Source organism: Myotis daubentonii, chromosome 9 (genome assembly GCF_963259705.1).
Source record: "Myotis daubentonii chromosome 9, mMyoDau2.1, whole genome shotgun sequence".
NCBI classification, from domain to species: domain Eukaryota; kingdom Metazoa; phylum Chordata; class Mammalia; order Chiroptera; family Vespertilionidae; genus Myotis; species Myotis daubentonii.
In genome coordinates, this window is record NC_081848.1 from 62,533,525 (window position 1) to 62,550,541 (window position 17,017).

The following is a 17,017-nucleotide window of genomic DNA, read 5'->3' on the forward strand; positions in this document are numbered from 1 at the left end:
TTTTGGTCCCCCTATTATGTGTCTGTTACACAGTATGTTAAATATGAGACCTAGAAAACAATATACCATTTAATATTTTTTTCAACTCTGTTAGGTAAATCCTTGTGTGCCCATTTTGCTGATGGGAAAATGGAGGTTCAAGTGTCCCTGTGTCTGTCCAAAGCCATATCTCTAATAAATGGGATCTGAACCCATCTTTCTGCTGCTAATTTTCAACTTGTTTTCATGGGGCCACAGTTTTGAATCTGGCCAAGCTTTTACTGAACACCAGATACAAACAGAAAATACCATTTTCTGAGGAGCAAGAAAATAAAGACATATTAGTTGATATTTTTAGATACTTTCAATTGTTGGGCCAGATTGCGGAGAATGAGAAAATGGCAAGTATCATATTTCTGTTCCAAAAAGGACAACAAACCACATAAGTAGTTCTCCTTAGGTTAGTGTACGAAGCAGATGTGGGGGGAAATCTGAAAAACAACCTTGTGGGCTCCAGGGAGGAAACACTTCAAAAAATACCATTTGATGAAGAGACAGCCCACATGATTCAATGAGGAGGCGGAGGTATTGCCTTGGAACAGCATCAGATCATGCAGTAAATACTAAATGCCTGTAGAAGTGTCGTGGGCATAAGGGCTAAAAACAGCTTGTGGAATGGCAAACTTTCTGAGAAAAACATGGCAACAGCAAGTGTCCGTAAATGGCAACTTCACTCTGTGGATGAGTGGGAAACAGCAAAGGGTAATTATTAGATTGCTTGTTTTTTGGTTTTTTTTTTACGTTAGTGGAGTGAAGTGATGCCATTGGCAGTATTAAGGAGAATGAAAATGTGTTGGTGACGCAAGAACACTTATGAAAATAGAATAGCATCAGGACGTGGTAACCTGATGGGGATCATTCAGTGACTAAATAGAGCATATTGTTGACACCTGAAAAACAGTGCTGTCAGCCAGTTAGCCAGAATAGAACCCACTTCCTCTGCAGCACATAGGTGTAAACAGTGTTCTCCGTGGCAAGAGTCCTTTTTGAGTTTCTTTCATTCTCTTCAGGTAACAGGAAATCTCAGTTAACCTGGGTGTTATACACAAATGAGTAAAACGCGGAGCCCAGAATGCAGTCAAGATGGGGCCTACAGCATTTCACTCATGGCTAGAATACAATGTTGATAAGGCAGATGCTATTAAGAGAAGATCTAAAAATCCAGTTGGGCCGAAACCGGTTTGGCTCAGTGGATAGAGCGTCGGTCTGTGGACTGAAAGGTCCCAGGTTCGATTCCGGTCAAGGGCATGTACCTGGGTTGTGGGCACATCCCCAGTGGGAGATGTGCAGGAGGCAGCTGATCGATGTTTCTCTCTCATCGATGTTTCTAGCTCTCTATCTCTCTCCCTTCTTCTCTGTAAAAAATCAATAAAATATATATATTAAAAAAATCCAGTTGGGATTCAAAAGCAGACACAATCACATCTGATTGAAGGACTTCCAGGCAGGACTCCACGGAGGAGGTCATGTACAAGTGGAGCTTCAGGGATGGTAACACATTAACATGTGAAAAGTAGGTCAAGTATCCAGATGTCAAGAACACCGTACGTCCTTGACATCGATAATATGGCATCAAAAAGCTTCAGGGAATGTCTGGGGAGTAATTTACGGCTCAGTTTGGCCAAAGTGGTAGCTTTCCAAACTTTGGTCTGTATTAAAACTCTTTTCATTTTCCAAATGAAAGGTTATGCTGAACTAAAAAATATAGCATAAATCAAATTACCAAGCTGCTCTGGTTAAAGTGTGTGTGTGTGTGTGTGTGTGTGTGTGTGTGTGTGTGTTAGAGAGAGGGCAACAGGAGGGCGTATACTAGTGTCCCAGGGCTGCCATGACAATTACCACCAACTCAGTTTAACCACCCCTCACATTTATCCTCCCACAGTTCCAGAGGCTTGGAGTATAAAATCAAGGTGTTAGCAGGGCCATGATGCTTCCTAAGGCTAGAAGGAAGAATCCTTCCTTGTTTCTTCCTAGCTTTGGCTGTTGCTAGAAACACTGGGTGCACCTAGGTGTGTGCCAGCATAACTCTAATCTCCGCCTCCATCTTCACATGGCCTTCTACCTGTGTCTCTGTGTGTCTCCCCTCCCAAAGTTCCATTCTCTCTTCTTAGGACACCATTCATATGGGATATAGGGCTCACCCTAATCCAGTATGACCTCATCTTAAAAAATTATACCTATAAAGACCCCTTTTCCAAATATGGTTACATTCACAAGTACCTGGGGTTAAGGCTTTACCTTATCATTTTTTTAAAAAAAAAATTTTCTTTATTGACTTCAGAGAGGAAGGGAGAGGGAGAGAGAGAGAGATAGAAACATCAATGATGAGAGGGAATCATTGATCGGCTGCCTCCTGTACCCCCTCCCCCCCACTGGGGATTGAGCCCACAACCTGGGCATGTGCACCTGGCCGGAATCGAACCTGAACCCTTCAGTCTGCAGGTCAATGCTCTATCCACTGAGCCAAACTGGCTAGGGCCTTATCATTTTTAGGGGGAGGGGAGGACACAATTTAGCATAATAATAGTGAAGTTTCTTGAGATTCTGAGCTTCCCTTGCTGCAACTACTCCCCTCTCCTAACCTGACCACTGAGGCACTTCCGTGAGCCTTAGGACTGCCCACGGTGAATACTGAGAACCCGTGGGCCAGCACCACATTCTCACATCACCTGAGCAACAGAGTTCCCCAAGGTGCTTCTTACCTATAGAGACCTTGAGCCCCAGCCCAATCCACTGAATCAGCACCTTAGAGTCTGTGATTTAATCCAGTGTTCCAGGGCAGCCTTGTGATCAAGTAGTCAAGTTCACAATAATCACTGGGTTGGCACAGAAGGGTATTTTGGAAAATAGACTGAAAGGCAGATTGTGGACAACCTTGAGATCAGGCCGAGGAGCAGTACTTTCAAGGAGAGCCTGTGGTGAACATCCTGGTGCTCATTTGTTATCCTGCCTTTGGGAATACACAGGATAAGCCCCAAAAGCAAATTTCTAGGCATTCCTCTTTTCCAGGGAGGCAGCTCTGTGGCTTTGGGTTCTAAGAACCCAGACTGGAATTCTTATAGTTCCCCAGCCTCGTGGGGGGAGGGTGGGTGCTCCAGGACATGAAGGGGAACAGTTTGTGTCTGAGGGATGACCTGCAGGGCTGTGGGGGCCAGGCAGGCCCTGCAGGGGAGGCTGCGGCAGGCCTCATTTTGCTGGCTGAGAGAGAAATGCCTGCTGCAGTAGCTTCCCCGTGTTTCCTCATTAGGGCTGCCTCCACCTTGAGCACACGTGTGGGAACGAGCAAGGGAAGTCAGCACAGGGGGAGAGGTGCTGGGCCTAATAGGCGGATGGGCCGCAGGGGAGGGAAGGCATGCTGTTGGTGACTCAGAGTCAGCAAGAGGAGGATGTCACCAGCAGGAAGCTGGACTCAGGTGGCACTGCCAGGTACTTTTCCATTCCTCCCTCCTCCCCACCCCACCCCCATCCTGTGGTCCAGGATGCCAAAATTCACAGACCAGACTCAGCCTGTTTCCTAGAGCTGCATAAACTGTTTGGACTGACTTGAGCTGATCAAAATAAAACAACCAAAGAACCTGTCAGAACCCAGTGACTCATGGACAGCCCTGCTTGTGCAGGTGGCTGTTTTGACGGATGGGTTAGACCAGGTGTTTGAGACCAACAGTCTCCCACTATTTCCCACCCCCCATAATACTCTGCTTCAATTAGGAAAAAAGTAAATAAATAAAAACGCATGGCAGGCGATCTTTACAAATATATAAGTTGTGCCACTGAAACCTCACAGCACATCTTAGAGGCAGTTAACCCATTTTGCAGACGAGGACGCTGAGGCTGGGCAACATTTCCCCTGTCGGATGCTGTTGGTGAGATGCAGAGCTGTGATTTATCCCCCACTCTGTCTTGCTCCAAAGCTTGCATGTTCTCAACGAGTTCCAGCTCCCTCCCAATCAGATCCTTCTCACCGCTGGCTCTGCTGTGCATCCTCCTGTGCCTGGTTCTGCCTGGGTTGTTCTTCTCAGTTACAAGGGCTTCTTCTTCTCCACCTCTGCATGCTTTACCCATCCTTCACAATGCTATGCAATAAGTGAGCAAACATGAAAAGTCCAGATCCTTCAAATTCCAAAATCAATTTACCTTGGTTGTGTAGATTGAGCATGTCGCTTAATTTCTCTAAGTCTTCCTTATTAATATAGAGGCATTGACAGTTAATTACCCATATGGTAGTTATGAGTACTTGGTGAAAGAATACATGAAAAGTGCTTTACATATAGGTAGCACATACTATATATATTTGAAAGGGCGAGGGCTATGCCCTCCATCTTACCCTAGCAGCCATGTGCTCGGCAAGGCTTCTTCCCGGAAGCCCAAGCCTCTACTAGCCACGCCCAGGATTTCTTTAAACTAACCAATGACAATCAAGGGAGGTGCACGCCATAGATCTGGCCAATCAGCAGGGCCCACAGTCACCTCTCCTCCCCGTACTCCACCCGCCTATAAAACTCCTCTTCCACCGGGCTAGCCTCTCTCTGCCACTTGGCTTGCCGTTGCATTGGTGAGTGTGGTCGGGGACCCGAACTAGTTTGAATAAAGACTCTTTGCTTTTGCATCGGACACGGCTGGCTCCCTGGTGTGGTCTATTGGGGATCTTGATATCTGGGCATAACAATATTGTTACTAAATCCAATTCCTTCTTGAAGGGTTTTTCTCCATTAATTTCTGGCCTATTGGATATAAAAATTCCTTTTGCACTGAATGCCCCTATGATATTGTAGCTACACAATTGTCTTCTATCTGTTTCATATTTGTCAATCTTGTTTTCCAGGGGAGGATTCAATGTACTTATGGGCATTAGTCACTGCTCATGTTTGTTTTTTTCTACATCTTGTGCTGGACACTCACTCAATTGCTCAATAACTACAGATGGAGGGTCTTTCATCAAAATCAAAGCAATTGGACTGTTTTCTGTGTGTAGACCCAACTTCCAACTACTGGATTGCTATTCATTTCATAGCATCTCAAGTATAAAAAGTTGGTTACTTACTGCATATCCATCCTTTCCATCCCATTCCTCTTTTCTCCCTTCCCATGAGCACTTATTTAGTACCTTTTCAGTTATGAATGGGAAACTGCTGTGTTGGGTGATGTCAGTCTTAGCTATAGGGGTGGATAGAAGAAATGATGGTAGCCAGGGCCTGAACACCCCACCAGCCCCTCTCCTGTAATCATGGCTAGTTCCACAAAGTTCCCCGAAAAGATATGGGGGAAAAAAAACAGTTAAAGTTTACACCTAACAGTTTTTGTGTTTGTTATGTTTGCAATAGTAAAGAATTTTCTGGAGTAGAGCTGTTTCTCTAAGCATGATCTTTAGAAACACATTAGGAAGATACCCCAAATTATGTTAATGACATCGATTTGAAAGGAATTGATAAATTCCCAAAAGATGCCACTAAATAAAAGGCCAATAGGCCTATGAGAGAGAAACCATGCCTTGGGAAAAATAATGTATTTTAAAAAATAGTTTATCTAGTATATGTTTATTTTATTTTTAAATAAAAATAATGTATATTCATATTTTAAGATACCAAAATGTGTGTGTGTGTGAGAGAGAGAAAGAGGGAGAGAGAGGAATAGAGAGAGAGAGAAGCACCAATCTCTTGCCCTTTTTTTGTCTACCCTTTTCTAACCTCCAGATCTACTTCTCAAAGGGATTCATTTCAACTCTCATACCTGTTTATTTTGGTATTTAACATGCTAATACTACTACTGCTTGCCTTATTAATTTCAACATTAGTGCTTAACTGCTTGTCTTAAGGTAAATAAACTTACTCTCTTAGGATTCTCCCTTCTATTTCTTTCTAAAGATTTGTGTTTTTTTAGTTCCAAGAAATTTCTTATATTTCTCCTCTGATGCAGTCATGACTTTTCTATTTCTGAGGTCTCCATAGTGTCCACGTTAGTGAGATATTAGACCGCCTGAATTGAACACCTATGTTTCTTTTCTTGTTTGTTTTTCTTTCTCCTTTCCTATTTTCTCTTTGTTCTTTTGTATGTTTTCTTAGAGATTTCCTTGACTCTGTCTTCTGAATCTCTTATTGAATGTTTTATTTCAGATACTTTTAATTGCCAAGACTGTATTCTTCTTATCTACTTGTTCCTTTTTTTTCATGTCATTCTCTCCTTGTTTATTGAAGGCAAAATCTTTAATACCTCTTCTTAATTATGAAAATAGTATAGGTTTATTTGTTCCTATTTGTTTGCCTGTTTGAATTTTATTTCGTGGTGGAAGCTTTCCTGAAATGCCTGCTAATCCTTAAATGTCAGTTCATGTTCAAGTTTGGGGCACAAAGAGACCAACAGAAAGTTTGTGTCTAAGGAATGCATCTGTGGATACTATTGGGAGACTGAATGGTGAATGTCATTTTAATTGGAAGATCTAGTAAATGCCATGGATTTTCTGGGGGTTATTCAGTTTTCCAAGGAAAAAGAAGCATCCAGTACTTTTGCTTGGAAAGCATGTTTCATAGAGCCTTACAGGCTATGGCAAGGAATAATCTTAAGAATAATGAGCAGTTCCATGAGGGTTTTATGTAGTGGCATGATAGGGACTGATATATATATATATATTAGAAGCCCGGTGCACAAAAATTTGTGCACCTGGGGGGGGGGGGGGCGGTCGTTAGCCCGGCCTGTGCCCTCTTGGAGTCTGGGACCCCTCAGGGGATGACCACCTACTGGCTTAGGCCCACTCCCCAGGGGATTGGGCCTAAGCTGGCAGTCAGATATCCCTCTCGCAGCCCGGCAGCCCTCGGGGGTTGTCCACTTGCCAGCGGGGAGCAGGCCTAAGCTGCAGTTGGAAATCCTTAGTGCTGCTGAGGAGGCAGGAGAGGCTCCCACCACCACCGCTGTACTGGCAGCCATCACCCTGGCTTGTGGCTGAGCAGAACTCCTCTTGTGGGAGTGCACTGACCACCAGGGGGCAGCTCCTGCATTGAGTGTCTGCCCCCTGGTAGTCAGTGTGTGTCATAGTGACCAGTCATTCCCAGTCATTCTGCTGTTAGGGTCAATTTGCGTATTACCCTTTTATTATATAGGAGTGCCTGGCCAGCCTGGGTGAGGGGCTGATGGCTGTTTGCAGGCTGGCCACAGCCCCTTCAGGGTGGGGGTCCCTCCTGGGGTGCCTGGCCAGTCTGGGTGAGGGGCAGAGGGCCGTTTTCAGGCTGGCTAAACCCCCTAGCGGGAACCATCACCCCATGAGGGTGTGGCCAGCCTGGGTGAGGGGCTGATGGCTGTTTGCAGCCTGGCCACAACCCCCAGCCACCCAAGCTCCCAGTGGAGGCTGGCTGGAAGCAGGTATCTGGGATTTATTTGTCTTCTATAATTGAAACTTTGTTGCCATGAGTGGAGGCCACAGCTGGCTCAGGGCAGGCAGGAAGCTTGGCTTCCTCCATCGCCCGGGCAACAAAGCCTCCTGCTTGCTCCAGCTCCGTGGCTGCCAGCCGCCATCTTGGTTGGGTTAATTTGCATATAGTTTCTCTGATTGGCTGGTGGATGTGGCTTAGGGCATAGCAAAGATAGGTCAATTAGCATCTTTGTCTTTTATTAGTGTGTGTGTGTGTGTGTGTGTGTGTGTGTGTGTGTGTGTGTGTGTATATATTTCAGAGAGGAAGGGAGAGAGAGAGTGAGAGAGAGAGAGAAACATCAATGATTGGCTGCCTTCTGCATACCCCCCACTGGGGATCGAGCCCACAACTCAGGCATGTGCCCTTGATCGGAATAAAATCTGGGACCCTTCAGTCCACAGGCCGACGCTCTATCCACTAAGCCAGCCGTGGGCAAACTACGGCCCACGGGCTGAATCTGGCCCGTTTGAAATGAATAAAACTAAAAAAAAAAAGACCGTACCCTTTTATGTAATGATGTTTACTTTGAATTTATATTAGTTCACACAAACACTCTATCCATGCTTTTGTTCCGGCCCTCCGGTCCAGTTTAAGAACCCATTGTGGCCCTCGAGTAAAAAAGTTTGCCCACCCCTGCACTAAGCCAAACCAGCTAGGGCCTGATTTATATTTTAAAGTGGTCATATGTCTGTGGCATATGGGGGCAAAGGAGAAATCAGTTATAGTCAGAGTAGTCCAAATGACATTATGTGCTCCATTATTTGCCATCATGGGCCAAATATTCATGAACAATTCACTTTGTCAATTGCAAAAAGACTTAAAGCTTCCCAATAGAATAAATGATTAAAAACACAAAACAAAGCAATAACCTTCCCCCCACATACAAAAACCAAAACAACAACAAAAAATTTAAACAATTAAACCAGCAGATGATGAGTTACCACTTAGAATCCTTGGATCACTTAGAGTCCACAGGGTGTTAATGAAAAACTTCCTTTTGATATTTTATTTTGGAATAGCCTAACACAAAATTATCTACCTCTAAGCTTGAGAGGCTAACTAAAACATCCAGGGTATTTCATTTTGGCTGGAATCATATACGATAAGCTTTTTCACTCATTCAATTCAATCAACAAATAGGTTCTATAGAGATTATAATCTAGTTATCACACTAGTTAGTTCAACTTTATGGTTGGAAATTTTATATGTCTTTGGTTAATTAAAAAATTAAGGAAATACATTCACCTTTACCTAATAAAATTGGAAAATCCATAGCTAAGTAGTGTATACAAACAAATGTTTCAAGACAAAGTTTTCATGAAGGAAAAACATGGTTAAAAATAATCTTAAGAGGGGGTAGCAAATAATGGTTAAGAAGATAGAGTGCCTGAGTTCAAAGCCTGACCTTCCATTTACTAGCTGAGTGTCTTTAGGGGTATGACTTAATGTCCCTGAGTCTCAGTTCTCACTTTTACAGAATAGGAACAATAATAATAGAACCTCCTTCACAGAATTGTAGTGAGTTGTTGGGTGAAATTATTATTTTGAGGATAAAATACTTGCAAACTCATTACTTTAGATGATATGGTTTGATAAGGTGTCTAGTTAGTGAGACCAGCCAGGTATTTCTAAAACAACAGGAAAGCAGAATAAGTCTGCATTAAATTAATCTGTAATGACAGTATTGGGAAAGCAGGAGAACTAAGATGTTCTCAGTTTAATATGGAGCTCGTGACAGGGAAAGTCCTGATGGGATTGAGTCTTGGATTTGGTCTTCAAACTATAAAACTTTAGAGTAGAAGTGAATGTAAAAACCATCCACTTAGCATCCTCTATACAGCCTTTCCCATTCTCCACCTAGTGGGAAGTAAGATAAGGAGGGACAGGAAGAGATTATAACATTGATGAATGAGAAGTTTATTGCTGTGGGCAATTCGTGCTCAATCCTGCAGGGGACCTCTGGGAGACCAGCTGGAGTTGCTTCAATCTGTTATATTTGAGAGGCCAGGAAGCTGAGATATTTTTCTGTCCATTTTTGTTCAGGGATACTTCTGTGGTTGGAGGTTTGCTTTTCAACAATTCCATCCTAATCCATGTGTGGGTCAATCAGACATTCTACTACATTAAGAGAAGGACCTCTGGTGAACCATAGGAGCTTTCAGTAAGAAGCTATTGGCATAATGGAAAAATGAGTGTATTGAGTATGTGGGTAGGGAACCAACAGCTACCATCATCAATGATGTGTGGCTGTACCTTGTGACATCAACACCTCCGTACTTTAGTCTATTCTGTGCACTGTCAGAACATGCTCCTAGACCAGGGAAAGCACCCAGGCAGAGTAGCAGGTGCTGGCAGAAGGAGTAGTCAGCATGTGCAGGCATAGTGAGTGCTGAGGGGATATGGTCAGAGGCTGGCAGTAAGGTGCAATGTTCTACCCTCTGCCTTTTTGTTCATCATCGTGCTGCATAACTCATCATTCCCTTGGTTCTCTTGAAAATTAGCAACTTTTCTCAACAAAATGCTCATTTTATTACTTTAATGCCATTGCTCATGCTGTGTCTTTTGCCTGGCATATCTTCTTCCCTAAGGCCCAGCCTATTGTCTTGGTGAACTTCAATTCTTCAAGTCTCAGTTCAGCTGTTACTTCCTCTTGGATCTTTTCCCAGCCTCCTGTGGGCAAAGTTGCATTGGCCTCTAAGCCCACTTAATACCCTGTCCATACTTCTGGTGTAGGGCTTATTGCACTGCTGTTGTTACACTCATTTTCCTTGACTATCTCCCCAAAAGAACTGGGAGCCAATTGAAGGGAAGGATTTCTCTTATTTCCTAAGAACATAGCATGAGGCCTGATACTGTGTAAAGAATCAAAGGCTGTGAATGAATAAACAAATGAATATCATGTACTCAAGCTCCGATCTTTCTCAAGGTCTCATTGCCAGCCAGTACCAAAGCTGGGAATAGAATGAATATCTTTTAACATCCAGTCTTAGAGGAAGTGACTTTTTTGTTAGGATCTACAAGGTAAAAAAAAAAAAAAAGAAAAGAAAAGAAAACACATACAAAGATGAGTGTCATGAATGCCATGTGGAAAGAATTCACTAAATGTCATTTGCTGTCTTTGGTGTAGCAGACCATGTAGTTGTCCTGCTGATCCGGAAGACTTGAGTTTTATAGAAATACAGGGTGGGGCAAAATACAATTGTTCATACAGATAATCTACACTAATAAAAGAGAAACATGCAAATTGGTGTCACTCTGCTACACCCACCAGACAATCAGATGAGTATGCAAATTAACCCAACAAAGATGGCGGTTAATTTGCATATGGCGTGGAGCAAAGACTGAAGACAACGTAGAAGGAAGCCAAGCGCTGTAGAAGGAAGCCAAGTGCTGCAGAGAAACAAGTGGGGCAGCGGAGATGGGAGGGAAGCAAGCGGGGCGGCAGAGGCTGGAACGAAGCCTCCCCCAGCGGGTTTCACTCCCTTCTCTGCTTTCGCTACAGCTGCAGGAAGCCCTATTCTTGCAGGAATCTTCCTGCAACGGGCCTCTAGTAATACAATAATCTAATCTAATAAAAGAGAAACATGGTAATTAGCATACGACCACTACCCTTCCCATTGGCTAATCAGGGTGATATGCAAATTAACTGCCAGCCAAGATGGCGGCCGGCAGCCAGGCAGCTTGAAGCAAACATGAGGCTTGCTTGCTTCAGTGACGGAGGAAACCAACGTTCCCCGCCTGCCTTGCCGGCCTCTGAGCCTGCAGTTTGAAACATGTAACAAATATAGAAGCTAAACAAAACCCCAGAAACCTGCATTCAGCAAGCCGGGATCTCAGAGCTGGAGTTATACATTGTTTCGATTATAGAACCGAAACAAACCAGATACCTGCTTTTAGCAGCCGAGGCCTAAGAGCTGGAGTCTCAGAACTAAAGCTGACCCAGAATAAAAAAAGAAAAGAAAAAAAGGAGCGGTTGGGAGCTTCCGTCACCCACCAGCCTGAAAACAGCCCTCAGTCCCTCACCCAGACAGGCCAGGCACCCCAGTGGGGACCCCCACCCTGAAGGGTGTGTGACCAGCTGCAAACAGCCATCATCCCCTCACCCAGGCTGGCCAGGCACCCCAGTGGGGACCCCAACCCTGAAGGGTGTGTGACCAGCTGCAAACAGCCATCATCCCCTCACCCAGGCTGGCCGGGCACCCCAGTGGGGACCCCCACCCTGATCCAGGACACCCTTCAGAGCAAACCAGCCAGCCCCCACATGTGCACCAGGCCTCTATTTTATATAGTGAAAGGGTAATATGCCTCCCAGCACCGGGATCAGCAGAGCCACGAGGCCTCCCGGCACCGGGATCAGCGTCACAGGGGGCAGCTCCCAAAACCCCTGATCACTCTGCGGCTCTGTGTGTGACAGGGGGCAGGGCCACAACCTCCCTATCCACCCTGCTCTGTTCGTGACAGGGGAAGGCCCCCCAACCCCCTGATCAGCCCTGCTCTGTGCCTGATAGGAGGGAGCTCCCCAACCCTCTGATCGCCCTGCAGCTCTGTGTGTGACAGGGTGCAGCACCCCAACCCCCTGATCGGCCCTGCTCTGTGTGTGACAGGAGGTGGTGCCCCAACTCCCCAATCGGCCCTGCTCTGAGCCCGACCAGGGGCTGCACCTAGGGATTGGGCCTGCCCTCTGCCACCCGGGAGCAGGCCTAAGCCAGCAGGTCATTATCTCCCGAGGGGTCCCAGACTGCGAGAGGGCACAGGCCAGGCTGAGAGACCCCCCCTTCCCCCCGAGTGCACAAATTTTTGTGCACCGGGCCTCTAGTTAATAAATAATAATACAAGAATAAACCTTGTCTTGCAAAATCACAACTGTAAACCTACTTTTGCCCCATCCGGTATTTAGTGTTGGAGCATCTAAGAGACTGTGCAGTGGCTATTTCTCTTTAGATGTCCAGGGAGGAAGAGCCTGGTTGAATTGAGCTGCATTAAGAGAATAAGTTGTTTACTTTCTGTAACTTTCACTTGTTCTTTGTTGTTCAGAGGCCCTTGCAATGCTTTCATGGGTGTGGCTGGCTCACTGTCTATGTTCCACATTTTCAGCACACAAATGCCTTTTCAAATAAGCTCCACAGAGCCTCAGAGTGACTACTTTAATTTGCTTTCACCCAAATGCCTCCTTTGTTACTTCTGAGCATCAATAATGATCTCTATAGGTGCTCATTCAGGGTCCCTGAAGGAAGTTCGGAGTTGTTGAACCACCCCATTTCCTTCAACACGACTTCTCATTCTTTGCAGTCAGCCTCCAGGAAGCTGTGTTTTACTTTGGCCCAGAGTTTCATGTAAGACCTCACGGGCCTGGTTCAGAATTAAACAGTGATTTTTCTGCTTAGCAGCCGAAAGATTTGAGTGGAGGGCAGGGTAGGAGGTTGGGGACTTATCAGGACATCCTGCTGGTGGGCCAGCACAGGGCTGCAAAGGGAACATTCAGCTTGACCAAGTGGCTTAGGGGCAAGGTCTGACCCTCAGCTTTATTGCTTTTGATACCTGGTTGTCAGCTTCTGGAGGCAGATCCATCTCTCAGGAGAGCCTCACAGAACCTGAGTTTAAAGAGACTGACAGATAACACAGAATATGTATTTATGACTTTATATTGACTCACGTATCTCTTGTGTACATTAGATAATGCACGCCCTGGCCTCTTTATCAAATTCTAGAAAGCCAGATTCTAATCAGAAAAGAATGTGGTGAGTATGAAATCAAAGGAAGGGCAGTTTGCTGAATGAGTCAAATGCTTGATGGCATCTTGCTGATAGCTCTGGTCCACTATCCAATGTGTAGTCAGGGTGACATTTGAAAAATGCAAATCTGAATATATCTTCTCTTGGCCTAAAGCCTTCAGTGGTTTCATATCACTCTTGGAAGAAAAGGGGGAAAAAATAACTTGTTCTATAAAGTCCAACATGATTTTACCTCATCTCCACGCTAGCTTCTGGGCTTGCTTTTACTCTCCAAGGCCTCACTCCTGCACTTCTCTTCCTGCAGTGGCTTTCCCATCCCTTAGCCTAGTTAATCCTTGATGTTGTTGTTACCTGCTGCTGAGTCTGCCCTGCCTCCTGGAGACTCCATGAGTGAGTGAGTGATGACCACAGTGGTCTGTCCTCCGCAGACCTGTAGACTCACGCCTACGGCTTCATTTATGAGGTCAGTCCATCTCATATTGGGTCTTCTTTTTCTGCCGCCTTCTATCGTTCCCAGCATTATTGTCTTTTCCAAGAAACCCTGACTTCTCATGGTGTGCCCAAAGTAGGATAAGCTTCAGTTTTGTCATTTTTGCCTCCAGTGATGTCTCAGGTTTAATTTGTTACAAGGACCCACTTGCTCATTTATCACATAAAGATAAAGAGATAGTCAATGTAAGGAGATAAAATAGAACATCAGAAAAGGAATAAACAAGTGCTCTCTACCAGAAAATTCAAGAAATAAATGGGGAACTCTAGCCTGGGTGAGGAACGCTGAATGACGTCAAGGAAGCACATTGTCTGACCAGGAGAGAATAAAGGGTAAGTGGAAACAGTTAACTCCTACTATTCTTTTTTTTTTTTTTTTAAATCACAAGTTACCAACAGCACTCTATATTTTCTTTTTAACAGACTGTTCTGCAGCGTCCTTGGCTCTTTCTGCCCAGATGCCAATGAGCTGGGCATTAGCATAGGCCATGCGAAGACTGGTTAACACCTTGAAGTTCTTCTCCTTCTCTGTGATGACCCTGGCTTTCTCTTTGAAGGCATTCCATGTGGGCCTGACAGGTCCTGCTGGCTGGTTGGCCAACTTGAGTTCATCAGCAGAACTGTCTACCTTTGTGGGGGGCCAAGGGCTTCCCGGGAGGAAGGGTATGAGCTTGGAGCACCCTTAGCTGCTGCACCTGGGCCTGCAGAGACTCGATGGACTTGTTCTGCCTCCTCGGATCCATTGGGATCCCAACAGGTGGGCACCTTTCTGTGGATGCCTGCTCCCTTAACTCCTCCAAGCTGAAGCCCCTGCCTGCTCCCACTTTGCTGTGGTACCGCTTCCTGGGGCATCTCACGATGGGCCCGATGGGTCCTGAGGCAGGGCGATGCAGCTGCGCTTTGGCTCACCAGACCTTGTGTCTGGGGATCTTCTCTGCCGGCTGGTTAAACGTGGCAATGTGCGCTGCCAGTCCTTGTGGAAGTGGGGCTTTAGGATCATAACATTTCATCTGGGTACCATCTATTCTTCTTCTGTTCTTTTTTTTAAATGTGTGTAATACATGCTCTCAGATGACCCATAGTTTTATTTGTTTTGTAATAAACATGTATTAGTGCCTAGTATGAATGCTGGTGATAGGGCAGAGCAGTGAGCAAAACAAAGCCCATGTTCCCAGGAGGCTCACGTGCCAGCCTCTATGAAGAGAGACAAGGACCAAAAGAAAATATAACATGATAACGTGCAGCATACATATTTATATGCACGCACATATAGGGATATATAATATCTGAAACTGATAAGCATGATGGAGAAAATATAAGAGGCATAAGGCATAGGGAAGTGGGGGAACGGAAGTTGCTGTTTCATACGCAGGGTTATCAGGGAGCATCTCAGATAGGATGATGTTTGAGCAGAAACCTGAAGGAAGTGAAGAGAGAACTTTAAACTATCTGAAGGAAGCGCTACTGTGTCAGCAGTAGTTCATAATCTGCAATGCTGTCCCCAGAGCTCCATGGGTTAGGGTTAGATGCCACTGCCACAAGTCTCTATCTGAATGGCTATTGTCCAGTCAACTCACACTTTGCTAAGCATCAATTCTTGACTACAATCTCTCTGAGAGTGGAGACCTACATCTTAATCATCCTTGAAGCCCTAGAGGGGGCTTATAGCACTTTTCTTTGAATATGGCAGGGGGGTTAACTATTCTATATCACAGGAGAATGAGCTTCACTCCCACTTGCCCACACTCTTTTTAAAATATATATATAATTGATTTTTTACGAAGGGAGAGGGAAGAGAGTTAGAAACATCGATCAGCTGCCTCCTGCACACCCCCCACTGGTGATGTGCCTGCAACCAAGGTACATGCCCTTGACCAGAATCGAACCTGGGACCCTTCAGTCTGCAGGCTGACGCTCTATCCACTGAGCCAAACCAGTTAGGGCTTGCCCACACTCTTTCTCTGGAACAAAAGACATCTCACTATGACTTAAGTAACCGACATCTTGATCCCATTTAAACCAGATAGGGACTAGTGGCAGTGGCACCTAACCCTAACCCATGGAGCTCTGGGGATAGCATTGCAGATTATGAACTACTGCTGACACAAGATGACATAGGCAGATAGCATATGATATAGGATCCATGAAGCTCATCTTCTCCAGCACCCGATCCAGCCTATCAGATGTCATAAGGTTGAGGGTAAAGTGAAGATCTGCCAGTGATACTCTGTTTTTTTCAGGTCAGGAGAAGCTGATTCCTGTAGGAAGCTTTGCCTGTGTCCAGTTAGTAGATTTCTCTATAGTGAGCCTTTCCACAAATGAATAAAGCAGCCTTCATTATTCATTCATCTATTGAGTGGTTCTTGATATCATAATCCCCAACTTAACACTGCACTGAGTGCTGTGAATAGTGTAAGGACATATAGAAAAGTACACAGTGTGGTCCTGACCTTTCAATTCAGTTGGGGAAGGATGTCAGAGCCTGCTTCCCTTGTTAAGTAAAATGCACGCCAGTCAGCCAGAGCTGTCTGTGGTAAAGTGGCCAGTACTTAGTAACCGTGCAATGGATGTATGTTCAGTAAGTGCTGTGGTAGTTGAGAGAAGAGCCAGAGAGATTACTGTGGGCTAGAGAGTTAGGGAAGGTTCAACACAGGTAGTGGTGGGCTTAGCGTAGGTCCTCAGCAAAAAACACTTTTGAACAGACTTGCCTGGAAAGGCCTGTGCTCAGATCTGGGGTACGATGAGCTCTCTAAAGGACCCACGCTTCCCTGCTCTCCTGGTAGTGAGTGGCAGGGAAGATCTGCTGCTCTCTCTGGGAAGCTGCAGTGCACCACTGGTTGGGAGTGGCTAGTCTGAGAGCTTTCCTTCCTCCTCCCCATCACCCAAGCTCAAATCCGGGGCCTGGCAGTGTGGCTGGACAGAGGGATGCGGTGGAAAATCCCCCTTCTTCGTCAGAGCGCAGATCATTTACTTGGTGCCAAGTTGTCTTCCCTCTGGGCTCCCAGGCGAGGCAGTGGAATAGACTGCACAGCAGCCCGGGCCTATCTGAAAGTGAAAGTGAATTCTTGCTGCAGGAAAAGAGCAAGGAACTGCATATGCTGTAACATCTGCTCCTGCTTGTCTTTCTCTCTGCTGCAGACCTGCTCCTAGCTCTGGGAGAGATAGCCGCTAAGGTAGATTCCCATCCTTAGGAGAAGATATGTATCAACTTTCATATAGAATGTTTCATATAGAATGTACTAGAGCACTTAGCATGCATTTGACAGATATTAGGTCCCGATTTTAGGCGAACCCTGTTCAGTTGCTGGAATATGGTACTGAAGAAAACACAGTTCCTTTCCTGCCGCCTTGGAATTT

At 45.3% G+C, this 17,017-nt stretch overlaps 1 pseudogene; it reads right to left on the reverse strand.

The window, feature by feature from the left end:
• Window positions 1-14,037: 14,037 nt before the first annotated feature.
• LOC132242232 (large ribosomal subunit protein eL13-like) lies at window positions 14,038-14,681 on the reverse strand (annotated as a pseudogene).
• Between the last annotated feature and the right edge of the window lie 2,336 nt (window positions 14,682-17,017).